The following is a 27,891-nucleotide window of genomic DNA, read 5'->3' as shown; positions in this document are numbered from 1 at the left end:
TATGGAAGTGGTCTGTGGATTAATTTGTTACATTAGGCTTGAATGTTTGTGGTCTTTACTCATGGCAGTGTCCATTTAATACTCGTACAATGATCAATGATCACAGCCAACCAGGAGAGGTCAGTAGAGGCTCAAGTCAATGTGTATTAAAGTCACGGCTCAAATTCTATTTTTGTCCCCATGATCAGAGCTATATTTGTGCCTGGCTTTATTCCAAGTAATCTCCCTGGCTGCCTCTCTGCTGATGTCATCCATATTTGCTAATACATGTTTAAGCTATATTAAGGAAGTATAAACCCATCATAGCTTTAACTGTAAGTTATGTGAGTTTGTCTCCAGGGAAAATGACAAAATCTGATAAGTTGTGCCATCTGCTCACATAGTTCTGGAAGTATGGAAGTGTATTAATATTATGAATAATAAATATCCAACAGGCATTTAATTAGACTGTGAAAACAGAGTGAATGCTTAAAACTAATCCAACTGTAGTGCTGAAGGGAACCACATCCAGCTGGGTTCTGATGGACTTTAAGATGGTTTTTGAAGGCCAGTGTAATTTAAAACTAATTTACCAGATTAGATATTGACCAGCTTTAAGTACTGTTTTGTTTGTGTTTGTTGAATAATGTGGTCTATCAGCATGACCAATATGACCTGGTCATACTGGTTGACGAGATTGGTCAAGCTTGTTATATTGATAAACCAGGTAAGTTGGTAATTCGTCAAGCAGGTGGACAGATATTTTGGTCAGATTGATAAACTGGTCATCGAACTGTTCATAATGGTTGACTATTGAGGTCCAGATTGGTCATACAGGCAAACTATTTTGGTAAGTTTAGCCATGTTTATAATCTAGCTGAACCAACAATCAAAAGCATACCCTGTGATGGTCAGAAGCTATTTTGGTTTATACTGGTCTAGTTTAACCAGTGGTCTTTCTGTTGACCGAGTTTAGTTTGGCTGGACATGCTGGTAAACAAGCCTGATTAGCGCCACCATGTGGAGTAATGAAGCAGTAACTTTAAGTCAAATTGAAGGAAGAGTCTAAGAATTAAAAATAATAATTGACGACAGGTATAAATGCAATACGATACAATATATTGTAATGTCTATATAGTGTCTCCTTCCTAGGCAGAAGAGTTTAATTTTTTTTGGTCAGGTTGGTAGACCAGGTGAATCTTCAGATTGCAAGCAGTAGCCGCATTATTGTAAACTGGACCCCAATGGGTTCAATTGTTTCCCCAGCGTAGGGAGTGTGCTGCAAATACGGCATTCAGTGTGAAACAACTTAGCATACAGCCACAGCAGAGACAGCATTTATTTATACCTATTGTAATTATCCAGGTAACTAATCAGGTTAAACAGCACTTTAGCTTAAATTTGAGGAGTATTTCATAGTTGGGTTGCATCAAACCGCGCAATTACTGATTTGCCACCTGCCCAAAGGAATTGCACCAAGAGTGCCAAAGAACCAAAAAGTGCTGGTGTGAAAAAACCCTGATTCACAACGGGTAAGGAGCTAAAATGGCTATCAACTGGTCTAATTTGTTGAATAGTTTAGTCAAGCTGGTCTATCTGGTCAACCAGCTTAGTTGTGCTAATTTTGGCCAGTTTGGCCATTTCTGACTAAACCATTAAACTCAAATAAAATATATCTATCTTTTGGCCAGAATTCTCCAAGGGAACTTTAAGACTAATATTTTTTTATAAATCCTGGTCATTTGATATTCACACAGTGTTCTGGTAATTGTGAACCAATTGTGCCTTTGTGACTTAAATGACCCTACAGAACATCCCAACGGTGTTCAGATCTCCTGGCATTTACCCTTTCGGTATTGAACCCCCTTGCTGAAAATAATTTGTCCTTTGGTATCAGGCCTGATCAGAAATCTAATGCCCTTCTCAGCTGCTGCCATATCGCATACTACACTGGCGACTCATGAAGATTCATTCACCTCAAATGTCTAATCCAGTGGTCTCCAGTCCTGCTTTTCAAGAACTAAATTCCCACAGTCAATAGATCCAACCTTCAGAGGTTCTTATTTTCCTAAATCCTGCTTTGGTCTATCTAATGTCAACTATGGGCTGTAGGGGTATATGAGTGATTTGTTTTGGTGAGGACTCCACTGTATCTCTGGCTGTATGTTTAGGGTCATTGGCTTGCTGGAAGGTGAACCTCTTTCACTGTATCAAGTCTTTTTCAGCATTCAACAGGTTTTCCTCCAGGATTGTCCTGTATTTAGCTCCATCCATCTTCCTATCAACTCTGACCAGCTTTCATAAAGAAAATCCTCCCCACAGCATGATGCTGCCACCACCATGTTCCACAGTGGGGATGGTGTGTTCAGGATGATGAGCAGTGTTACTTTTCCACCACACATATTGCTTTCCATTTACTCCAAAAAGTTCACCTTTGGTCTCATCTGACCACAGAACATTCTTCTACATGTTTGCTGTGTCCACAAATGCAAACAGCACTTCTTATGTCTTTCTTTCAACCAAAGTTTTCGTCTTGCCATTCTTCCATAAATACCAGATTTGTAAAGTGCACTACTTACAGTTGTCCTGTGGACAGATTCTCCCATCCTACAGAGTGACCATTGGCCTTTTGGCTTTAGCTTTGACCTCTGCTCTTCTTGCTTGATCTGTCAGTTTGGGTGGACAAAACATGTCTTGCGAGTTTTGCAGGTGTAGAATACTTTTTCCATTTTTGAATGATGGATTGAACAGTGCTCCTTGGGATGCTCAATACTTGGGATATGTTTTTTTTTATGACCTAACCCTGCTTTAAACTTCTCCACAACTTTATCTCGGACCTGTCTGGTGAGTTTCTTGGTCTTCATGATGCTGTTTGTTCACTAGAGTTCTCTAACAAACCCACTGAGACCTTCACAGAACAGGTGTGTTTATACTGAGACTGAATTACACACAGCTATTATCTAATTAAGCGACTTCTGAAGGCAGTTGTGTGACTGCAGTGCCAAGAATGACCCAATGACCCAGAGACTACATATGAAGGTATGAAATACGAGCACACGGGCTCTTTAAAAACACTGCTAGCACGTGTGCACGCGCCTCTCCATAGCTCCTCGTTCTCTCAGGCGCTGTGGGGGAAAAAAGAGCAGGACTCGTCACACCTGCAAAGCGATTGCACTGTGCAAGTGTGCATGTGGAGGAGCGCACTGAGCATGCTCCAACCGGCTGGGAGGGTGAGCGCGAGAGTGTGTGTGTGTGTGTGCACGCATGTGTGCGTGCCGGAGTGCAGGAGGAGTGTGTGTATGTGTGTGCAGTGACTCCGGCGCCACGAGCCGGGCACGGAGCTCGAGACTGAAGCAGAGATAAGAAGGCAGCATGACAGCAGGTCTGTTTGGTCCAGTTTAGAAGCAGCAGAGCTTCTGGAGGAGCCCAGCCTGACTCACAGCTGATCTTATGCGGTGGTGGAGCTGCTGCTGCTGGAGACTGGAGCCCGGTGCTGGGAGCTGCTCTGCCTCATGCGGACTGCAGCAGCAGCAGCAGCAACACAGGAGGAGGAGGACAGAAGGACAGACGGACGCAGTCTCCTCACACACACAGCCTTCCCTCCATCCTCAGGTATCAGCTCTCACTCTCTTCTTGACCTTCTCCAGACCCTCCTGCTGCTGTGTTTCTGTTGACAGGAGGAGGCTGTAAGATCTTGCTATATCAGGATTAGTTACACACAGTTCCTCCCAGTGTCTACAGGACAGGACAGCACAAGACATGGCCTGTGGCTGCTAATCTGATCTGTCTTCCTCATCCAGAAACAGCACAGAGCAGCCAGTAAACAGGTGAGTGTTGACTCAGACAGATAGATGGAGATAGGTCTCAGGCTGACGGATGGATGGATGGATGGATGGATGGAGATGTGTCTCGGGCAGCAGTCAGTGCTGTATAGAGGGAGGCTGAATAGTTCACAGGCAGACAAGTTTGGCAGCAGAGCTCTGTGTGAGAGAGAAGGAGGACCAGTTGAATGAGACATGGAGGTCATACAGTGTGGTGGTGGTGGTGGCATCAGGGATGCACAATGACTTGGCAGTCATATTGCTGTATATCATCGTTATTTGAGATATTGATCCTATTGATGAAGTCTGTGTTTTATGATGCATGGTGCATTATGCGTTATGCATTTGTAACCCACAACAACAACCACATGTTACCCATGTCTCTGTGATTGCAACGTGGATTTAGTGCCAGTTTTAGTCTTTATAATGTGCATGGGCCATTCCACCGAATCGGTGCCATTTCTGTCCCTAGAAAGTTACATGTATAAATGTCTACACAATTAAAAACATAAATAAAAACTACCAAGAACACTAAAACAATAGCATTTGTTAAACCACTCTCTAACTATAAACTTTATCATGAAATATAATTATTATTGCATTTTTTAAATAATAAATCCATAATATTTAAGTTTAAATACACATTTTAGTTGTGTCCCCGGGTTACACTCATTCCTGTTACCGTAACACATTACCCTATCTGAAACATCTGGAACATTCTACCAGTTACATCTAAGGAAGTGGTTTCTCTGAAGATCATGGGAAGATCAAAATTAAGTTCCCTCATTAGTTTTTCTGTATATTTGATCTTATTGTAACTCTGAGACTGAAGAGATCAGTCTCAACACTCAGTCCTGTTACCTAGATTAATTCTTAGGTCTGTTTTATTTTTAAAATACACATTTTGGGAAGATCACTAGAATGTGCTCAATGTCCTCATGCTATTAGCATAGCCACCATTTAGCAATTTTTCATGTTTTAGCTAATTCTATGCTAAAAACTCCTTCCTGTTACTTTCATTCCTGTTACTCAAAAGATAAAAAGAGTGCCAGTTACAGGAAAGAGTGCCATTAACAGGACAGATTTTTTTGGCATAAATATAAATTATTTGAACATACAGTCAACCATTTCTTTAAAATAAAGACTTTCTTGAGAGAAACTCAAAGGAATTTGTGGACTTGCTTTTAAACATGCTTTATAAATGTCACATGAGTTTTGTAACCATCTTCAGCTTAGAAACCTTGGAAAAGATTAAGCTGCCTGAGTTTGACCAGTACATGTTTTAAATTATTAAAAATATGTGATTCAAAGTAAAAAAAAAAAAAAGTTTAATTTGGATGGCCCTATTCAGTGGAATGCACCGTATAATTTGAAGAGAGGTGTTTTGTGCAAATATGCTTGTAACTTTTTTTTGCAACATTGTTTGCTGTTTTTCAGGTTTGGGCACAATGTTAGTCTGGTGCGTGTCTCTTGTGCCCATATTGTTTAGAAATGTCATGATGAACAGATCAATAGGAATGCAAAATGAATTTGAAGTGACAAAGTGTTTTTAGAGTGTTCATATTGCCTTTTCCTATAAAGTTGCCATTCTAGAGATGACACATCCTTTTGCATGACACTGACAGTTTAAAACCAATCCACATTGTATCTGTTATGTAGAGAGCCAAAGTTATATACTAGATTCTAGATTTGTCTCTAATAAAATCTCATCATTTTGTCTCAAAACAAAATGCTGCAAAATGGAATGCTCACATTCTAAACAGTGATCTGAAAAAAAAGTTAAACTAATTTAAAATCAGTAAAAAAAGATGCACTGCCTCATCATATAATAAAAAAAAAAACAAATATAGTGTAGCATTCTTCCAAAGCTGAATTAATAAAATCACGGTTAATTAGCTTATTTTGACAATACGGACCCAGAAACGGGTATCTATGCTGGTGGATATTTTTAAATCATCAAAGCTAATTTTCAAACAAGAGAGCAGCTCTTCAGAATTCACCCACAGCCTCTACACCTCTCTCCATCCTCCCTCCACCCCTTTTCCACTCAACACACACACATTAAATGTAATAAAGCTCAGTATCACTGACCACGCTTGGTATCAGTTTAAAAAACTCTTTATGAACTGGCAGACTGCTTTTCCAGCAGAAAAACACTAGCTGTACAGGGCTAGCATAGTAATGTTAGCATATCTTTCTCTATATATCATATGCTGAGACTTTCTGTATCTCCATTTGTATTTAATTTAATGTGGTACAGTTAAAGTGTTGTGTGGTGTGTTGTGGAGTCATAAGTCGCCTAGATGCGTAAAATGTATTTAACTTTTTTATCTAAATTATGCTTTCTTTGTTTTTTTAGGAATGAGTAATCCAGGTTATTGTACCAATATAGTCCTAATTGTATTTTTTACACTACATTTTTACATTTTTTGCCATTATTCCAAGAGGAGATTCAGTGGCTGTTATTTTGGGGTAAAATAACCAGGTCTGAAACATCCAAAGTCATTTTACAATATATAATTAAGTCACTTTTTACCCAAAATCTTTGACGAAAAAAGTAAGAAAGTAAATGTTTTTTTTTTAAGTGTTTAAAAGATTAAATAAAGTTTAATAAAGTTATGGACTGGTTAGATTTAACTAGGGGCATGGACCTAAAATAATTTCAGGGAATTTTCATGATAATTAAAAAATCTTGGTGATATATATTTGGTAGAAACAAAAAATCTAAAACTTACCGTGACCCTGATTTTGTATGAAATAATAACAAAATAAAAATAAAAGTTTTTAGTTTTTTACTAAAGCATATTTAGTGCATGTAAACTGCAAACAAACATTTAGCCACAGTAAATATCCAGACTGCTTTCAAGAATATCACAAATTTTTTTTTTTTATTGTGTTAGTATTTTTGGTGATATTTTTATGTACAATACAATATGGCACAGCCCTAGATTAAAATTTGTAACAGTGGAAAAGTACATGTAGACGCGAATAAAATACAGTATATAAATTAAAATAAAGTATAAGTACATATAAAGTGCATTACTAGTTGGAAAATCACTAAGTTACAAAATCTTGAGAAACACTGAGCCACAGGTTGTGCATGTTCTGTGTGCAGTCTTCTGTTTACTTGTTTTTTAGGTAGTGAACAGTGTATTTAGAGCTTCACATCAACATGTACATACTAACTTTTACTTAAAATTACGTTCACTATTGCAGAACACTTGTGATTTAGTGGTGTCAGTGAGGCGTAGGATGTTTGGGATTTTTAAAGTGTTAGAGTGTGGTCTGTCTGTCAGCTCTGAGGCAGGTTTTCCTCTTTATTATACGGTACAGACTCTGCATTTTGCTGCAAGGTGACATTGCACTGTGACTTTACTAATGTAAACAGAAACTTATTGAACAACCTGCATTCTTCTTTCCTCAGCTACAGATGGTGTATAATGCAGGCATTAGCAGATGGTGATACTACCCCGCTCAACAATCCTGCTCAATAACAGCTTCTGCTAAAACAGCTGCTTTTAGGAAGCCTTATATTAGGGGTGAAAGAAAGTATTGATGTATCAAAGTACTGTGAGATTTTATTTTGCAATATTGTATACATTTAAAAAACACAATACTGATTATTAATTATTTGCTTACTTGTATATATTGATATCAGACAATGTGTGATTCATTTAGTCTTGTGTTTAAGCCCCGCCCACTAGACAGCAGTGTTGTACTTGTTGTTAGATTTCACTGTTCTGATTGGATAAAAAGTTAACTATTTTGATTGTGCTTTATTTAGTTTCTATGACAGTATTCCTATTGTTATACATTGTGATATATAGAATTTTAACCTCTTGTATTGTGATCGTCAAGTTCTTGCCAATACTCAGCTCTACCTAACTTGGTCTTTAATGGTCTAGGTGGTGGAAGTGCTGAGCATCTAGGTGAAAACATAGACCATCCTGGTTATGCTGGTACACTTGATTATTAGGTATTGGCAGCACAGTGTATGTTACCATTTAAGTTTAATGCACTATCCAGATCTGCCAGCATGACCAACTAAGATGGGTGTCCAACTGGACTTACTGGTTTGCCTAGTTGCTATTGCTTCTCATACAAGGAGACTAGTGTGGTTGGGTTGTTCCATGTTGGTCAACCATCAACATGGCCAACTTGAAGCTGGTTGTCAGTTGAGGCATACTTATTGACCAGTTTGATAATGTTGGTTGACAAGTTTGGTCAAGGTGGTCATATTGATGGGGCAGTGTGGACAGGCTGGTTATACTGGTCAACCAGCATGGTCTTAGAAGTGCAGGTCATGCTGGTCGACCAGCCACATCAACACGACCAACTGGCTGATTGTCAATTGATTCATACTTATTTACTAATTTAATAATGTTGATTGACCAATGTGTTTAAGATGGTTTCAATGCTGAAGCAGAATGGTCAGGCTGGTCATACTGCTGTACCAGCTTGGTCAAACAGGTGCAGGTCATGCTCGTTGACCAGCTGGTTCATCAGCTTGATTACCTTAAACAAGCTGGCAGTCAAGTTTGGTCATTCTGGTCATAGAGGTCAGGAAGCTTGGTTATGCCAGAGTGGAGTCATGCAGGTACAGTTCATGCTGGTTGACCAGAAGTTCCAAATAATTTCCATGTTGACCAAGCTCTGGTTGTCAAGCAGATCTAACTGGTTGGCTGAATTGGTACTACTGATCAAGCTGATCATATTGGTGGGTCAGTGTGAGCAGGCAGGTAATACTGGTCAACCAGCAATATCTTGGTCAGCAAGCTTCATCAACATAACAAACTGAAACAAACTGGTTGTCAATCGAGTCATACTTTATTGGCTAGTTTGTTAACGTTGGGTGACCAGTCTAGTTAAGCTGGTTACACTGTTGAAGCAATATGGTCAGGCTGGTCATAGAGCCGCACCAGCTTGGTTATGCAGGTGCAGGTCATGCTGGTCAACCAGCTGGTCCATCAGCTTGATCACCTTGAAAAAGCTGGCAGTCAAGCTGGTCATACTGGTTGGCTGGCTTGGTCATGTGAGAGTATAGTCATGCAGGGACATGTCATGCTTGTAGATCAGCTGGTGCAAATCATGAACAATTTGACCAATCTATCGCTATCAAGCAGATCATAGTGGATGGCTGAATTGGTGCATCTGGTTAACCAGTTTAGCCAAGCTGGTCCTATTGGTGGGTACAGTGTGGGCAGGCTGGTCGTACTGCTGCACCAGTTTGGCCATGCAGGTGTAGGTCGTCAAAATCATGACTAATTTGACTAAGCTCTGGTACTGCTAGTTAACCAGTTTGATCAAGTTGGTCATATTTAATATTCAATGTCTCAGAGGTGCAGGTCAGCCAGCTCCATCAACATGACCTACCTGAATCAGCTGGTGGTCAATCACAGTCATGCTGGTCGACCAGACAGTTCATCACATCACCAACTTGACCAAGCTGTCAGATAGCATAATAGCTTATAATACAAATACTGTACTACCAGCTGCTGCACAATGCCTGCTGTAGAGATTTTCATTCTGCTGCAGTTTTAGTCTTTACTCACTGTGGCACGTTCAGCAGTGGGACGGTTCCAGTGCAGTACTGGTGAATGCCCTTGAGAGCCTGGTTCTGTAAGGTCAGCTGAAGTTAAAAGCTTTGTTTCTCTGGCACAGACACCCTGCCTCATTATTGTGTTGTATGGAGGCTTGTTTTTGTGTGGCGACTGGAGAAACAGAGACTTTACAGAAAACGGACAGCGCTATTGGCCATGCGGGTGATGGATAGTGCCGGCTGCTGGAGTGGACAGAGTACGAGGCCATTTGGGCTGCAGGATGCTGTGTTTCTGGATGAAGTAGAGCAGAGAGAGAAAAAGAGAGAGAGAGAGACGGAGGGAGAAAGGAAAGAGGGAGAGAGTGAGGGGAATGAGTGAAGAGAGGGGAGGAGAGAGAGAGTGACAGATAAGTGTCTGGGCCTCATGTCCTCAGGACAGCGAGAGTGTTTCATCTTCATTACAGCTGCTGCCCTGAGGATCTCAGCCAGGCCGCCCATCTCCAGCAATCCGACAGCAGCTCTCTGACTCCCCAGGGGTCAGCGTGCTTATGGCTTAATACATCATCATTTATTATTTATTATTATTATTATTTTTTTACTGACTTTAGTGGTATTGAAACTTTTCTAGCTCACCTCTCTCATTCTCTCTGACCCTTTTCTTTGTCCTTTCTTTTTCTTCCATTTTTCATGCTTTACTCCTTTTTCTTCTATAATTGGAATTATTAAAAATCTCTTTTCTGTTCTTTTCCCAATACCATTATGTGGGTCCTCCTATATAGCTCTCACTCTCTTTTCTATCTCTCTCTTTTTCATTGTTTTGCTCCTTTCTGATTTTTTTTCTCCATCTACCTAACTGTGTGTATATGGTGTATGTTTTTGTATACGCTGGCATAGGATAGATAAGAGTAGTAAATAGTATAAAGGGGAGTCAGGTAGTATATAGTATAATGGGGAGAAGACGGCAGTGTAGAATAGTGTATAGTGGTAGAATGTAGTATAGGGTAGTATAGAGTAGTAAAGTGTATAATGGGAGCAGAGGGTAGTGTATAGTATAATGGGAAGTAGTGGGTAGTATAGTGTAGAGTATATGTGAAAGAGTACAATATGGAGTACAATATACAGTATTGGGTCGTATAAGGTAGAGTAAGAGGTAGTATATATTAGTATATAATATAAGGGCGTGTATAGGGTAGTATGGAGTATTGTATAGTAGAATGGGGAGTAGAGATTAATATAGAGTAGTATAGAGTAGTATAGTATATAGAAGAATGTTTTTAACAGTTTGGCTTTACAGATATCCCTTTCTTTCTTTCTTTCTTTCTTTCTTTCTTTATTTCACTATTGTTCTTCCTATCTTTTCTTCTCCCCAACACCCTGTCTCTGTCTCCTCCCAGTGTTCTTGGCCCCCTCCACCATCTTCTTCTTTCTCTCCCTCTCTCCTTCTCTCTGTCGTTCTGCTTGCCTCTGCACTTTCTGCCTCTCTAAATAGCCTCCACTGCAGTGATCGGGGGTCTGGTTGTGTTTACCCGTCAGGTTAGTGTGTATGTTATACAGTCAGAGATGAGTGTGTGATTAGAGCTGATTATAGCATCACCCCTCTGGAGATCTTCATTCTGCTGCAATTTCAGTCTTTATTTATCAGTAAACAAACCTGCGGGCCTCAGGTAATGAGGCAGTGTGGGCATGAGGCTGTGACACTGTGAGGCAGGGAGGCCATGAGGCAGGAAGGCAATGTTGCAGTAAGGCAGTGAGGCAATGAGGCTGTAAGGCATTGAGGGGTTGAAGCTGTTATGCGAGGCAATGAGGCTGTGAGGCATTAAGGCCATGAGGAAGCGTAGTGAGGCTATAAGTCTGTAATGCTGTGAAGTCATCAGTCAGTAAGTCAGTGAGGCAGTGATGTAGTGGGGCAGTGAGGCTACAATATTCTAAGGCCATGAGATAGTGAGGCAGTAGGACTATGAGACTATAAGGCTGTAAGAAAGTGAAGTATTAAAGCATTGAGGGTGTGAGACTGTAAGGCAGTGAGGCTGTAAGGCATTAAGGCTGTGAGACTGTAAGGCAGTGAGGTAGTAAGGCTGTGAGGCTGTAAGGTAGTAAGGCTGTGAGGCTGTAAGGCCGTGAGGTAGTAAGGCTATGAGGTAGTAAGGCTGTGAGGCAGTGAGGTAGTAAGGCTATGAGGCTGTAAGGCTGTAAAGCATTGAGGCTGTGAGACTGTAAGGCAGTGAGGTAGTAATGCAGTGAGGCAGTGAGGTAGTAAGGCTGTGAGACTGTAAGGCAGTGAGGTAGTAATGCAGTGAGGCTGTGAGACTGTAAGGCAGTGAGGTAGTAAGGCTATGAAGCTGTGAGACTGTAAAGCATTGAGGCTGTGAGACTGTAAGGCAGTGAGGTAGTAATGCAGTGAGGCTGTGAGACTGTAAGGCAGTGAGGTAGTAAGGCTGTGAGACTGTAAGGCAGTGAGGTAGTAATGCAGTGAGGCTGTGAGACTGTAAGGCAGTGAGGTAGTAAGGCTATGAGGCTGTGAGACTGTAAAGCATTGAGGCTGTGAGACTGTAAGGCAGTGAGGTAGTAATGCAGTGAGGCTGTGAGACTGTAAGGCAGTGAGGTAGTAATGCAGTGAGGCTGTGAGACTGTAAGGCAGTGAGGTAGTAATGCAGTGAGGCTGTGAGACTGTAAGGCAGTGAGGTAGTAATGCAGTGAGGCTGTGAGACTGTAAGGCAGTGAGGTAGTAATGCAGTGAGGCTGTGAGACTGTAAGGCAGTGAGGTAGTAATGCTGTGAGACTGTAAGGCAGTGATCAGTAAGGCGTGAGGCTGCTTGGCTGGGCTCCAGCAGCAGCAGTGTTGTGGTTATTTGTTTGTAGCTTGTCTCTGTAGACGGAGCTTGTACTGAAATTAGATTCAGCGGTGTTTATTTCTCGACAGGACTACACCTTCATTTAGCTGTGCTAAGCAGGACTCTCTCTCTCGCGCTCTCATATCGTATCTGTGTGTGTGTGTGTGTGTGTGTGTTTGTGTGTGTATCTTGATGTCCACCACTAGCTTGTCTTCTTCTTATCAGTCCAGAGAAACAGCTGATGAGAGTGATCAGGTCTTTCATCTCCTTCCTGCCTCCCACATCCTTTTCCTCTGCCTCCCACGTTCCTCCTCCTAATCTTCCTGATGCTCTTTTCTCTCTCTTTCCGTTCTGAATTTTTCTCCATCTGTAGTCTCTCTATCTCTTTTCCTTTGCAGAAGAGCACTAAGTGATAGGAGACTAATTTTACTTAGTATAGTAATAGACTGTACAACAGTATTGGTACACCTGCTTTTCAACAGTTTCTTTTAAAATCAAGGGTATTCAAATAATTTGTCCTGCTAGTAGGCCTTTTACTAGATTTTGAGGTAGTAAGGCAAATAATTTGTCCTGCTAGTAGGCCTTTTACTAGATTTTGGAGCAGCGCTGTGAGGATTTGATTGCGATCATTAACAAGAGCAGCAGTAGAGCTCCATCATTCCAGAGAACACAGTTCCACTGCTCCACAGCTCAATGCTGGAGGGCTGTGTATCAATCTACCGGGCATTAGGTATCTTAAAAAAGGGGTTTATGTTTATCTTCTTCAGAAACTCCATCTGGACTAGACAAGTTAATAGACCTATCCCACCCCTTGCCCAAAATGTAACTGGTGCCAACTACTAAAGAGATTGTGTTCCAGATTATTACATTATCAATATGTGGCGTCAAATACTCAAAGACTCAACCCCAATTTGACTTAATAGAGTCACTGCTTCATTACTCCACATGGTGGCGCTATAATCAAATGAATAGGGTAAACCTGCAGTAAAGAATATTGATAACTCACACCAATAAATCCATTATTCCTTTTTTCCATTTTATCCTCTTTAGTAACAGATACTCTGAAGTATCGTAGAGAATTGTCTGGCGATATTTTGAGTGTCACAGTATTGTGATGTCATTGTGGGCTTTATTGTGTATCAGGATAATGTCATATTGTGAGATGCCCTGTGATTTCCCCCCCTCTGCATACAGTGATTATTCTCTCTGTCCAGTTAGCAGAAACATACGTGATTCTAAGTACCAGGAGTTGAGTCAAGTATTGTTGGTACCATGCTGTGGATAAGCGTCATTAAAGTAGCCGAATGCATTCATTTCCAGGGGCGTCCACAAACATTTGCAAATGAAGTTGCGCAAACAAGCTAGTATCTGTGTGTTAAGGATGTCCTGCCCTGCCTCTGTTGACCTACTGACTTGGAAAGTTAATCTCAGTCATTAACACACCCCAGGCACTCCTGAAATTACCCGATTTTCTGGAACAGGTGTGGTGAATTAGAACATTTAATATTGAGGACACTGCAGTGGACAGGTTTGATCATGAACATTTGCATAACTGCACTAATATGGGTTATATTAATACACTATATTTACAAATGTTAGTAGAGACCTCCTTTCTTATCAATTCTTTTAGCTACTTTAATTTAAGCACCTATTGCTAAAGGATGCTGAGGATGACCAACACAAACCAGCTATTGTGTTTTTCGCACTACAACCCCTGGCAAAAAGTATGGAATCACCAGTCTTGGATGAGCACTCCTTCAGACATTTCATTCTGTAAAACAAACTCTGATCAAAAACATGATACAATAATAAGGTCATTCCAAAGTGCAACTTGTTGGCTTTCAGGAACACTCAAAGAAATGAAGAAAAAACATTGTGGAAGTCAGTGAATGTTACTTTTATTGACCAACCACAGGGAAAAAAATATGGAATCACTCAATTCTGAGGAAAAAAGTATGGAATCACTCAAATTGAAAGTAGAAAATAAGGACACACCCAGTCAATTTCCTTTCCCTAAATGGACACCTGCCTCAGATTAGATCTGCTCGTTAGTCTGCAGTTAAAAACACCTGCAGTCATGACACCTTGGAGGGCTGCTGGACGAATTAGAGTGGCAAGAACCATGGCTCCAACAAGAGAAATGTCTCTTGAAACAAAAGAGAGGATTGTGAAACTTCTTGAAGAAGGTAACTCTTCACGCATGGTTGCTAAAGATGTGGGCTGTTCACAGTCAGCTGTATCCAAGATATGGACCAAATACAAACAGCATGGAATGGTTGTTAAAGCCAAGCGTACTGGTAGACCGAGAAAGACATCAAAGCGTCAAGACAAGCAACTTAAGGCCATTTGTCTTGAAAACCGAAAAAGTACAACTAAACAGATGAAGCATAAATGGGAAGAAGCTGGAGCCAATGTATGTGGCCGAACCGTAAGAAATCGCCTAAAGGAAATGGGATTTCAATACAGGAAAGCTAAAAGAAAACCATCATTGACACCTAAACATAAAAGAACAAGACTGCAGTGGGCTAAGGAGAGGCAATCATGGACTGTGGATGACTGGATGAAAGTTATCTTCAGTGATGAGTCAAGAATCTGCATTGGACAAGGTGATGATGCTGGAACTTTAGTTTGGTGCCGTTCCAGTGAGATTTATGAAGAGGCCTGCCTGAAGAAAACAACCAAATTTCCACAGTCCTTGATGATATGGGGCTGCATGTCAGGCAAAGGCACTGGGGAGATGACTGTGGTTAATTCTTCTATCAATGCACAAGTTTACATTGACATTTTGGACAGTTTTCTCATCCCTTCAATTGAACAGATGTTTGGAGAAATAATTTTCCAAGATGACAATGCATCGTGCCATAGGGCAAAAACAGTGAAGGCATTCCTTGGAGAAAGACACATTCAGTCGATGTCATGGCCTGCAAATAGTCCAGATCTCAACCCAATTGAAAACCTGTGGTGGAAATTGAAAAAAATGGTCCACAAGAAGGCTCCGACCTGCAAAGCTGATCTGGCAACTGCTATCAAAGAGAGTTGGCACCAAATTGATGCAGAATACTGTTTGTCACTCATCAAGTCCATGCCTCAGAGACTGAAAGCCGTTATAAAAGCCAAAGGTGGTGCAACTAAATACTAGTGATGTATTTTGAATCATCTTTTGTTTATCTGTTTTTCATGATTCCATACTTTTCTCCTCAGAATTGAGTGATTCCATATTTTTTTCCCTGTGGTTGGTCAATAAAAGTAACATTCACTGACTTCCACAATGTTTTTTCTTCATTTCTTTGAGTGTTCCTGAAAGCCAACAAGTTGCACTTTGGAATGACCTTATTATTGTATCATGTTTTTGATCAGAGTTTGTTTTACAGAATGAAATATCTGAAGGAGTGCTCATCCAAGACTGGTGATTCCATACTTTTTGCCAGGGGTTGTATAAGGTGCACTTTATTATAAGGTGTTGCTATGTTTTCCTTCTAATTCAGCAGGTCTCTTAAAAAAAACATAGTTAATCGAGTGCAGGATATTAATCTACACAGATTTCTCTCCTGAAAATTGTTATTTGGGTGATTAAAGCGCTTTCGTTGATTTTACAGTAATCTTTTTCCAGAAGATTTCCAGATTTCCATTAAGGCTGGGTGCAGCAGCATTAGCAGCTAACCTGACAGCGCTACACTGAGGAACCCTGAGTGTTCTGGTAAAGCAGAGTGATTTTAGCTAGCATTTCATCCCTTGTAGTTTGTTTAAACATGGTATATGCACAGGCTACATTTATACTGATATACTTGCCTTTAAACAGCAAAAGAGCTAGCGCTTAGCACAGATAATGCTAATAGTGGTCCAGCAGTGCTAGCCGAGGTTAGCAGCAGGCTACAAGCCAATAATACTCACCTCTGAACAGCAAAAGAGGTAGTGCTTAGCGTGGTTAGCAGCTAATGCTAATACTGCTCTAGCAGTGCTAGCTGGGAATAGCAGCAGGCAACAGGCCAATATACCTCTGATCGGGGATAGAGCTAGCGCTTAGCACAGTTAGTGGCTTATACTAATGCTTCTCAAGCAGTGCTGTCCGGGGTTAGCAGCAGGCTACAGGCAGATAATACTCACCTCTGAACAGCTAAAGAGTTAGCGCCTAGCGCAGTTGAACTCGTTGAGTAACATCTAGGCCTAGGTATTGTTTTTAAAATGTTCCGTACTTTTAATTTAATACTGATTCCCAAATTATATAACTTTTTCGATACCTTTTTCTAAATTGTAACCAAAAGAATGCAAAAAGCAACAATTATTCTCACATCATATTTAATTAACAGCCGGCATGAGTAATCTCATCCTCAAACTGTCACCATGAGAGACTACCATCTTTTCGGATCTTATTGGAACAAACAAACAGTGAACATGTTTGTGGTGCTTTATTAATAACAAAAACTACAGCATTACTACTAGGGGTGGTTAATATAGCCCTAACATAATATCACAATATTTAATGGTATTTTTGCAATAACGATACTCTTGGGCAAAATACTGTTTTTTTTTTTGTTTTGTTTTTTTTTTGTTTTTTTTCCTTTTCTTTTTTTTTTTCAAGAATACACTACTGCAACAAAATGGAAATTAAATTTTAATATTGCATAGGATATGATATGGCACATCCCTAACTGAGATATTAAAAAATACAAAAATTGGATCAGATTTGTAACAGAAGTCAATGATCCAGAATGTCATGATTCTAATAATATTAATGCATTCCATATATCTCCATATATCCAGGATTAAAGTAAAATAAATGATACTGTACAGATATAATCTGTCTCTAGTAGATATATAATGGGAAATGAGAACAGTGTGAATTATTCTTTTGCTAAAAACAGCAAAAAAGTAGAACCCAGATGTGATAATTAGGAGTGGGTGATATGGCTCCATATTTCAGGGTATAATATTGTTCACAAAATGTTGGTGATATTATCGCGCACGATACGATATGGCACACTCCTAATTACTACAAATATAGAGTATATAAATATAGAGTTCTTTTTAGGAAATATGAGCATTAGATCAAATTATATTAAAATTAGTAGTGTCAATCACTTTAAAATCAATTAAAATCATGATAATTTTTGTTTCCCTGTATTACTGGGAGTGGACAGTAATAGTAAATGTGTAGTGTGGTTTGAGTCTGACAGACTAGATCCTTTTTCACTGTATTATAAAATCTCAGGGTAGAGAGAGAGCGTGAGCGTCTAGCGGCATCATCAATTTAAATGAGCAAGGGCGTAGGAGCAGGTTTGATATTGGGGGGGGGGGACATCTGCTTTATATGAATCAAAGCCCACCTTATAGACTCTTAGAACAACATTTGTGGAATGCGCTCTTTGCACAACTACTTCCGCATTCTCATCAGTGCTGCTCCAGCGTTTCCTGTTTGGCTTTTCCAATACACTCGCTATGGCAGTATTTTCAGCTGGTGTTTACAAGAGCTTCTAAAAATTAACCTCAACGTCGAGGAGACCAGTAAAGCCTACCACTAGAAAGCTAGAGAAAGGCTTTAAACTATATGCATCTTCATACCTACACAACTACGAAGATTTTTTTCTTATATTTTACGTTAGCCCACACAGCTCAGCATTAGCTAGTATAGCTAACTAGCTTGCTTGGTGCATTACTGATAGTTGTTAGTTTCTCCTGTTTTCAAATGGAAGTCTAATAAAATGCTAGTAATAATAATAATAATGCTAACTATAATAATCATCATAAAAATGCTAGCTATAATAATAAAAATGCTACCTATAATATTGCTAAATATAATAATAATGATAGTAAAAATAATAATTACTATAAAAAGAATCATACAAACGCTAGCGATAATATTATTAATAATAATAAAAGTGCTAGCAATAATAATGATAATAATAATAATAATAATAATGCTAACTATAATAACCATTAAAAAATATTTATACAAATGCTAGCTATAATAATAATAAAAATGCTAGCTATAATAATGCTAACTATAATAATGATGATCGTAAAAATAATAATTACTACAAAAAGAATCATACAAATGCTAGCAATAATTTTATTAATAATAATAAAAGTGCTAGCAATACTAATAATACTAATAATAATAATAATAATGCTAACTATAATAACCATTAAAATATATTTATACAAATATGCTAGTTAAAATGCTAGTTATAATAATGCTAACTATAATAATGATAGTAAAGTTAAATTATAAAAATAATGCTAGCTATAATAATAATAATAATACATTCTAGCTATAATAATAACAAACAATGCGAGCTATAATAAAAGTAAAAAAAACAAATGCTAGCTACAATAATAATAATAATAATAATAATAATATCTAGCTATAATAATAATAATAATAATAAAAATGCTAGGTGGTGGATCATTCAGGCAAGTACGTTTAGCTGATCTCCTCCCCCAAACACGTGGAGCCTGGGTGCTGTTACGTTAATTATTCTATTTAAAAAGCAGTGGCACTGCATGCTTTGCCAGTCGTCTCCAAGCTTCTGATGTTTTTGGTTTAAGCAGGTAGTCTGGTATGAAATGTTTGATACAGACCTTTCATACGGTGAAATGGTAAAGTGGTCCCGACTAATGTTCATTAGCCACTGTTTATTAGATCACTCTGAGGCAGGGAAGCTATGAAAGCCTAAAGTTTCCATAAAACTTAGCCGATGCCATGCAAAAAGGAACACAGCAGTGCTGAAAACATCTTGAAAACGTCACGCTGGATACTCATTTTGACCTCTCGCTAGTAAAAATATTAAGTTTTGCCTATACAGGCGAATGTAAACAATACAACCGGAAACGTCCGAGCCGTATTATTTGAAAGCGGAAATGCGTCAGAGCCGTGAGTGCAAGGAGCCCATTACCTTTAATCACAAATAAACCATTCTTTCTGTACTTCTGTTTATTGTGTATTGATGGTGGTCTTTTACATTAAAGAATGTAACCTTATGTTTCATAGAGATTTTTGGCAGATGTTAATATAAACTTTAGATGACCCTCCTAGTCTGTTAGTTAAATGAGTTTTTACTAAAGGACCAGATATATTCCATTAGTAAATCTAAGGGGCTAAGGGATTTTAACAGGTAAACTCAATAAATGAGAGTTTATTAGCTGATCAGCTGGATCCGGTGAAAACACACAATTTTAGGGCAGAGATCAGGGTTAAGAAACTGCTTTAAACTACTTCCCCACTCTCCTCCGCGCTCCGCAAAACCAGCAAGCTTATGAAGTTATGCGCATTTCAAGCAAAATACCGAAAATGGTCACCCCATTTTTTTTAGGCCTATTTGATATTTATGAGTATTACAACTGTATCACTATTATACACAGGCTATATTAGAAATGTAAAAAGAATTGATAGTTTCTGTCTTTTGTTAGTAGCACATTTCTAGTATACTTTGTTGGGTATAAAAATATTTTTTTATATACTGTACTACAATTTTAGCGTGTTACAGATTTAATTTACATTTTTTAAATGAGACGTAGTAATTTAATTTACAAGATACATTGTGCTTTAAGTGAACTACTGTAACAGTTGTCTTTAACACACTTTGCTAAAATGTACAAAAGTATTTAGAAATAAGTATTTTAGAAGTATACTGAATTACATTAAAAGAAAAAAGTATACTTCATAGTAGTCTATTTTTCTTAAATACACTATATTGTACTTTTTAAAAAGTATGACAAAAGTTTACTTTCAAAGATTTGATAAAAGCATAATATCAAAGTACTTATGTACCTATATTTTAAGTAAGCACATAAATCTGTTAGTATTTTTACAGCATAATTAGACATTTCTCAATATGTTTTAAGAACAATTAAGTTTATTTTTTTTAACCAGGGAATGAGTGTAGAAACGAGGAGGCTTAATGAAGTGGCTGCTCAGTTAATATCACTGAACTATCTGTGTATAATCAGTGGTAGTAGTAGAAGTAGTAGTAGTGGTTTATTTCAGCCATCCCAAACACTGACCCGAAAAGGTGTTCGCTAAAGCTTTGGTTTATTTAGCCTAATAATAAAAATCAGAGCGAGAATACACTAGAGAGCAGAGCTTTAAAGCAGCAGATGCTGTTTGTGTTACAGTTTCTAAGGCTGGGGATACTCTACACAAGTCAGGGAGTATTTATAGCCACAACAGAAGTACAGTCAAAATCAGGGTATAAATGGGTCTGATGCTTCTCCTTTATGAGCCCTTAAATCTGTTCTTTGATCGGTGTTGAACCTTTGGGATTATACTTGGATTTCTACATAAACTGGTGATTAAATGTGTTCTGATCTTCATCTTAGTCACAACAATAGACAAACACAGTCTGCTTAAACTAATATGTTTGCATGGTTTTATTGAACACAACATGTTAACATTCACAGTGGGGGGGGGGGGAGTATGTGAACCTCTGGATTTAATAACTGGTTGATTCTCCTTTGGCAGAAATAACCTCAACTAAACATTTCCTGTAGCTGCAGATCAGAGCTGCAGAACGGTCAGGAGGAATTCTGGATCATTCCTCTTCACTAAACTGTTTCAGTTCAGCTATAATATTATGGGATATCTGGTGTGAATCTCTCTCTTGAGGTCATGATGCTGCAGCATCTCAGTTGGGTTCAGGAGGTCAGGACTCTCCAGAAGGAGTATTTTCTTCTGTTGAAGCCGTTCTGTTGTTGATTTACTTTGATCAGCTTCAACTAGGGAATTCATTTTTCCATTGATGACTGCAATCCGTCCAGACCCTGAGGCAGCAAAGCAGCCCCAAACCATGATGCCCCCTCCACTATATTTCACAGTCGGGATGAGGTTTTGATGATGGTGTGCTGTGCCTTTTTCTGCACACATAGCATTGTGTGTTCATTCTATCTGTCCACAGTATATTTAGCCAGCAGTGCTGTGAAACATCCAGGTGCAATTTTGCAAACTTCAAATGTGCAACAATGTTTTTTTTTGGACAGCAGTGGCTTCCTCCATGGTGTCCTCCTATGAACCATTCTTGTTTAATGTTTTTCTTCAAGTCAAGTCAAGAGGCTTTTATTGTCATTACATCTGAGTACAGGTACACAGTGTGATGAAATTACGTTCCTCCGGAACCATGGTGCAACATAGAACAACAAGCAATAGACAACATAAAGTGCAGGAGTGACGACAGTGCAACATAAAATTATAAAATTATAACACTAAATAACAATAAATACAATAAATACAAAAGACGAGACAATTTAAAGACAGGACAGTGCAGTACTGATACGGTATAATAAAGTGTATAGTGGGGATAAGGTGCAGAGATGTGTGACATACTGTAACATATAGAACATATATAATCACAGCAGTTACTGAGGTAGAGTTTATAGTTTTTAAGAGTGCAGCAAATAAAGTCATGTCAGTCTCTGTGTGCTGACTGGGTGTGTGTGTGGGTGAAGTTCAGTTCTTTGTGAGTGTAAAGGGGGGGGGGGGGGGTGTACAGTTTAGTTTTTGTGAGAGTGTGTTGGGTGAGTGGTGGGTGGGGTGGGGGTTCAGTTCTGTCTCTGTGCGTTGAGAAGTCTGACTGCCTGGTGGATGAAGCTGTTGCAGAGTCTAGTAGTGGAGGCTCGGATGCTCCTGTATCTTCTGCCGGACGGCATCAGAGCGAAGAGTCCGTGTGAGGGATGGGTGGGGTCGTCCACAATGCTGGTGGCTTTGCGGATGCAGCGTGTGGTGTAGATCTCGGTGATGGAGGGAAGAGAGACTCCGATGATTTTCTCAGCTGTCCGCACTATCCGCTGTAGGGTCTTGCGGTCTGAGGTGTTGCAATTCCCAAACCAGACGGTAATGCAGGTGCTCAGGATGCTTTCTACAGTCCCTCTGTAGAACATGGTGAGGATGGGGGGTGGGAGATGTGCTTTCCTCAGTCTCCGCAGGAAGTAGAGGCGCTGCTGGGCTTTCTTGGTTATGGAGCTGGTGTTGAGGGACCAGGTGAGGTTCTCTGCAATGTGAACACCGAGGAACTTGGTGTTATCCACAATTTCCTCAGCAGAGCCGTTGATGTTCAGCGGGTGGTGGACACCTGGAGCTCTCCTGAAGTCAACAACCATGTCCTTGGTTTTATCCACGTTAAGAGATAGGTTGTTGGTTCTGCACCAGTCCGTCAGCCACTGCACCTCCTCTCTGTATGCTGACTCGTCATTCTTGCTGATGAGGCCAACTACAGTTGTGTCATCAGCGAACTTGATGATGTGGTTTGAGCTGTACTTTGCAGTACAGTCATGAGTCAGCAGAGTGAACAGCAGTGGGCTGAGCACACAGCCCTGGGGGGCGCCGGTGCTCAGTATGGTGGTGCTGGAGGTGTTGTTTCCAATCCTGACTGATTGTGGTCTCTCAGTCAGGAAGTCTAAAACCCAGTTGCAGAGGGAGGAGTTCTTATTGTGCATTTGTCCAAAAATAAAAAACATTAGCATGTGCCAGAGATTTCTGTAAGTCTTTAGCTGGCACTCTAGGATTCTTCCTCACCTCATTGATCATTCTGCGCTGTGCTCTTACAGTCATCTTTACAGGACGACCACGCCCAGGGAGAGTAGCAACAGTGCTGAACTTTCTCCATTTGTAGACTGTCTGTCTTACCGTGGAAACATGAACATCAAGGCTTTTAGAGATACTTCTGTAACCCTTTCCAGCTTCATACAAGTCAACAATTCTGCTGCCTCAGCAGAGCAAGGAGCACAAACAAGGACAGCATCCATCCGGGCTTTGAGCTGTTTGATTTGTTGCCCTCAGGGAAATGCTACAGGTGCATCAGAGCAAGGACGAACAGATTTAAGAACAGTTTTTTTTTCCCCAAAAGCCATCACATTACTCAATTCACACATGCACTGATCCTTCTGCACTTTCTTCACTTCATATTATTATACTTTTTTGGATGAGACTTTATATGTATGTTTGCACTGAAAATGGAGTGGCTTTTAATCTTATTGTACGTGTGTATAGTGACAGTAAAGGCATTCTATTTGATTCTATTCTATTCAATTGAAAGTAGTTTTTCGGAGAACTGATTTACATCAAGCAATGCTTCTAAAGAACAGCAAACTCAAAACTGCTGTTTTTTATAGGGTGGGGCAGCTTTAACCCAATCTCATCACATCCTGGCTCCAATTAGCTCTTCGAAAAGTCATTATCCTCCCCAGCCGCAAACGTAAACTAACTGTATCTGACTCTGATCGGTGTTCAGCGTGTGCTGTATTAAACGACTGTAAGTGAGTTTAAAGTGCTAGGCTTTTCTGCTTAATCAAATCCCCACATCGCTGCATCTCTGCAAATGGTAACATTGATCTAAATAGTTGTCTTTGTGAGCAGACAGGGCAGTTAATTGCTGGAGCTCTGTTAGCGAACAGCACGGCGGTGAGATTGAATTGCAGTAATGTTATTTGTTTAAATAGATGTGTGTGGAATTGCGTGTGACGGAGCTGGATCTGCTCACTGTATGCAGGTCAGGGGAATGTCAGGAGTTGTTGTTGTTGTTTTTCCCTGTGTAATGTGTGTTAGATTGTAAAGGCTAAAAACACGTTACTTTCTGCAATAATACATTTAAATTAATGTTTAACCAACGCCTACAGTCTGTGTGCATCAGCTCTTCAGACAGAGGAGGGAGTGAAATGAAATACAGAAAAAAATAAATGTATGGATAAAAATGAGCAAGTCTTGGGAGACGTGTGTGAGATATGTCTGTATGGTGTGAAATTGAGTGTGAATGCAGAAGGAGGTGTATTTGCTAGAAGTAAAATCTCATACCATCAGTGTGCAGACTGGTGCCCTTAGAAACAGGAAAAGGAACTACATAACAGAAGATGGTGTTCTTTCTGTTGAACTAAGGTCAGTGCAGTGTGGTTATAAGAGAGTGAGAGGAATTTGTAGTAGTAGTAGTGGTGTAGTAATTTAAAGTCAAAAGAATGTTTAAATAAAGTGCCCTTTTTACTGCAAACTCAAGTAAATTCTCAGGGTTAAGCACAAGCCTGAACTCATTCATATCTCCTTTTATTCTGGTGAGGAGGAAAACTAGTAATAATAGTAGTAGTGGTAGTGGTGGTATACCAGTTTAGTAGTGATAGCAGCAGTAGTTGTACCAATAGTAGTAGGACCAGTAGTACTAGTTGTAGTATAATTAGTAGTACCAGCAGCAATAGTAGTAGTAGTAGTAGTAGTAGTAGTAGTAGCAGCAGCAGCAGCAACAGCAGCATTAGTAGTACCAGCAGTAGCAGTAGTATTACTAGTGGTAGTAGAGTTAGTAGTACCAGCAGCAGCAGCAGTAGTAGTAGTAGTAGAAGTAGTAGCTTTTCATTTTTTCTACAAACTGTGTTTTTTCACAGGAACAGTGTAAATGTAATGATTATAGATCATATCCTCTCGTATTAATAGTATTACTGTTAATATTCTATTTCTAGTGTTTGAAAGAAATGGCTGATTCAATTTACAGATGCAGATATTACTACTATTACTGCAACTACTACTACTAATTTCTACTACTGATACTAATAATACTGCTGCTACTACTGCCACCGCCACCAGTACCAATACTGCTGATACTGTTACAAATTCTACTGCTACTACTGTACTATTATTGCTACTAGTGATCCTGCTGCTTTAACGTAATAAAGAATAAAACTGCCCCACTTTTCCCACTGTTCTATAATAAGCACTTCATATTTAATGGCATGTGTTTGTGAATGGCTCCAATAGAGTGTATTTCATTCTCAGAGCATGCTGTATTGATCTGTTTGACTCAGTTTTTCATTTAGAGAGATTTTATTTCTCACTCTGTGACCCTGCACTGACAGAGCTGATTTCAACATGTACAAACCCCCCAACTATGTGTGTCTCGTGAATTACAGGCAAGTCAGGGCATGATTACGCCATGGATAAAAATAAGTGATTCTCAGAATTCATTGCCGCCCCCAAGTCATGTGACATGAAGACAAGATAAAACAAGACATATTTACCATAATTGTCATGGACACGAGTGAAATGTAGACTTTACACTGTGAAGTGAACGCACACAATCTCAAATATTAATATAATATGGAAAAAAAAAATGAAAGAAAAAATGTTATGGTAAAAGATGCTCCTTTGGTCTGCACAAGTTTAAAACATATTTTTCCCTGACTGTCAGATACACATGCAAAATAATTCCATATTTTGCTTTGTGGATGTACTTTCTGTACATGCTGAGGACGGTTAGAAAAAACGCTGTTATTAGCTAGCAGCTACGCCTGGCTGTCTCTTCTAATGCCCGGATCAGACTACACGATTTTAGCCCGATTTTGACCCGATTTTCTCGCTGCCGACAAATTGCGTGCGCCGGATCCGAATTTCAGTGTCACGTGCGACAAAGGTCCGTGTAGTCAAAGATCAGTAATTTGATGTGAACGACGCCGTCGGACGCTTTTTTGTATTTTATCGCCTAGTTTGACATTCTCAGTGACGTGCTCCCTGACTCCACAGATGTAAATATGGGAAAAGAAAGCGGCACAGTGCTCCTGCAGTTCTATGGACCAGAGAAACAGAACAATCATCTAAAAATCTATTTCATCCATGGGATAATCAGTTTACAGACACTGAAACCTAAGTAGCTACATCTATACCATACCTCAAGTTCTCTCTGGATTAAAAAAAACATGTAATGTCCATTTGGACATTATGTCCAATGTCCAGGAACGAGCTCACAGTCACAATCACAGTGAAAAAGATCCAAGATGGCGGCGCATGCACACGCTGCGACTTCTCTCTCCCCCGAGGAAACAGCGTTTTCGCGTTTTTTGTCTCAGTGTTTTTGTACGTCTTTGTCGTGCGTTCACGTCCTGAAACGCACCTACAGCCGTGAGTTTCTGCTTGGAGTCGGCAGAAACTCACTTTTGGAGTTAAACCGCGGACTCCGAGAAGAACTGCGAGTCTGCGGCGTGCTGTGGACACCCGCACCCCCACCGACCCCCACCGCTGCAGCTCGCCCACAATGGAAGCGCCACAGGCGGCAGGCGAGAAGGCAGAAACGGGGTAAGCACGGGGGTATCCGAGCGAGGCTAGCGGCTAGCCCACACAAGCCAGCTATCCCCACCGTACTTTTGGCCAATGTACGCTCTCTGGACAATAAACTGGATTACATCCGCTTACTTCAGTCAACTCAGAAGACCGTGAGAGACTGTTGTGTTTATGTTTTCACCGAAACCTGGCTCAACAACAGCGTCCCGCACCACGCCGTTCAGCTGGAGCGGCTAACATGCTATCGGGCGGACCGCGCGCTAGCTGACGGAGGTAAGAGCCGCGGCGGCGGGCTCTGTGTTTACATCAGCGATGCTTGGTGTCGGAACGTTGTTGTGGTCTGTAAACACTGCTCACCGGTAGTGGAACTGATGATTATCAAATGCCGTCCGTTCTATCTACCGAGAGATTTCTCCGCCGTGCTGATCGCTGCTGTTTACATCCCTCCAACCTCCAACAACAGAGTGAGGAGTGAAGCACTGAATGAACTGTACCAGTACATCAGTGAACAGCAGACAGCGCACCCAGATGCTTTTCTCATTCTGGCTGGAGATTTCAACCATGCAGACCCAAAGAGTGTGTTTTCTGGACTTTTTAAACACATAGACTTTCCAACCAGGGGAAACAACACATTGGACCAGGTCTTTACTACACACAGAGGAGCCTACAGAGCCTCCCCCCTCCCCCACCTGGGAGCCTCTGATCACTTCACCATTATGCTAAGCCCTCACACACCTGGACAAGAAGAACACCTACGTCAGAATGCTGTTTGTTGACTTCAGCTCAGCATTCAACACAATCGTCCCCCAACAGCTCATACACAAACTGGACAGTCTGGGGCTGAGCACTTCCCTGTGCAACTGTCTGTTAGACTTCCTGACTGGAAGACCACAGGCAGTGCGGGTTGGCAGCAGCACATCCAGCATCACCACACTGAACACAGGGGCTCCCCAAGGATGTGTGCTGAGCCCCCTTCTGTTCACTCTGCTGACCCACGATTGCACACCAGCACACACCTCCAACCTCTTCGTCAAGTTTGCGGATGACACGACGGTGGTGGGTCTCATCAGCAACAAGGATGAGTCACACTACAGGAGCGAGGTGAGCCGCCTGGCCTCCTGGTGCAAACACAACAATCTCTCTCTGAACACAGAGAAGACCAAGGAGATTGTTGTGGACTTCAGGAGAACTCACACACTGCACACTCCTCTGTCCATCAACGGAACTGCTGTGGAGAGGGTGAGCAGCACCAAGTTCCTGGGTGTGCACGTCACAGAGGACCTCTCCTGGAGCACCAACTCAGCGTCACTGGCCAGGAAGGCAAATCAGCGTCTCTACTTTCTCCGCAAGCTGAGAAGAGCTGGAGCCCCCACCCCCATCATGACCACCTTCTACGGAGGGGCCATCGAGAGCATACTGACCAGCTGTTTCACCGTGTGGTACAGGGCCTGCACAGCATCCTGCCGCAGGACCCTCCAGCGCATCGTGAGAGCAGCTGAGAAGATTGTTGGCACCTCTCTCCCCTCCCTTCAGGACTTGTACAGCTCCCGCCTCACACGGAAAGCCCTCCGTCTGGCAGGAGATCCCTCTCACCCACTACACAGCTTCTTCAGCCTGCTGCCATCAGGGAGGAGACTGCGGAGTCTCGGGGCGAGGACCAGCAGACTGCGAGACAGCCCCATCCATCAGGCTGTGAGGATG

The 27,891-nt window shown here is 40.7% G+C and overlaps 1 protein-coding gene across 4 annotated transcripts in view; it reads left to right on the top strand.

Annotated features, from left to right (window-relative positions):
- Positions 1 to 3,169: 3,169 nt before the first annotated feature.
- Positions 3,170 to 27,891, top strand: part of LOC103042928 (uncharacterized) — a 142,181-nt gene continuing 117,459 nt past the window's right edge. The window contains exons 1-2 of one of the 4 annotated variants that reach the window (XM_022666797.2): positions 3,170 to 3,591; positions 3,712 to 3,806. The gene's annotated coding sequence lies outside the window, so the exon portion shown is untranslated. Of the gene's footprint in view, positions 3,592 to 3,671; positions 3,807 to 27,891 lie in introns of those variants that run through there. The other 3 variants (XM_022666798.2, XM_049465063.1, XM_022666796.2) reach the window with 3 other exon arrangements.

Source organism: Astyanax mexicanus, chromosome 15 (genome assembly GCF_023375975.1).
Source record: "Astyanax mexicanus isolate ESR-SI-001 chromosome 15, AstMex3_surface, whole genome shotgun sequence".
In the NCBI taxonomy this organism is placed as follows: Eukaryota; Metazoa; Chordata; class Actinopteri; order Characiformes; family Acestrorhamphidae; genus Astyanax; species Astyanax mexicanus.
Note: the sequence above shows the minus strand (reverse complement) of the source record. Positions and strands in the feature narration are given on the sequence as shown.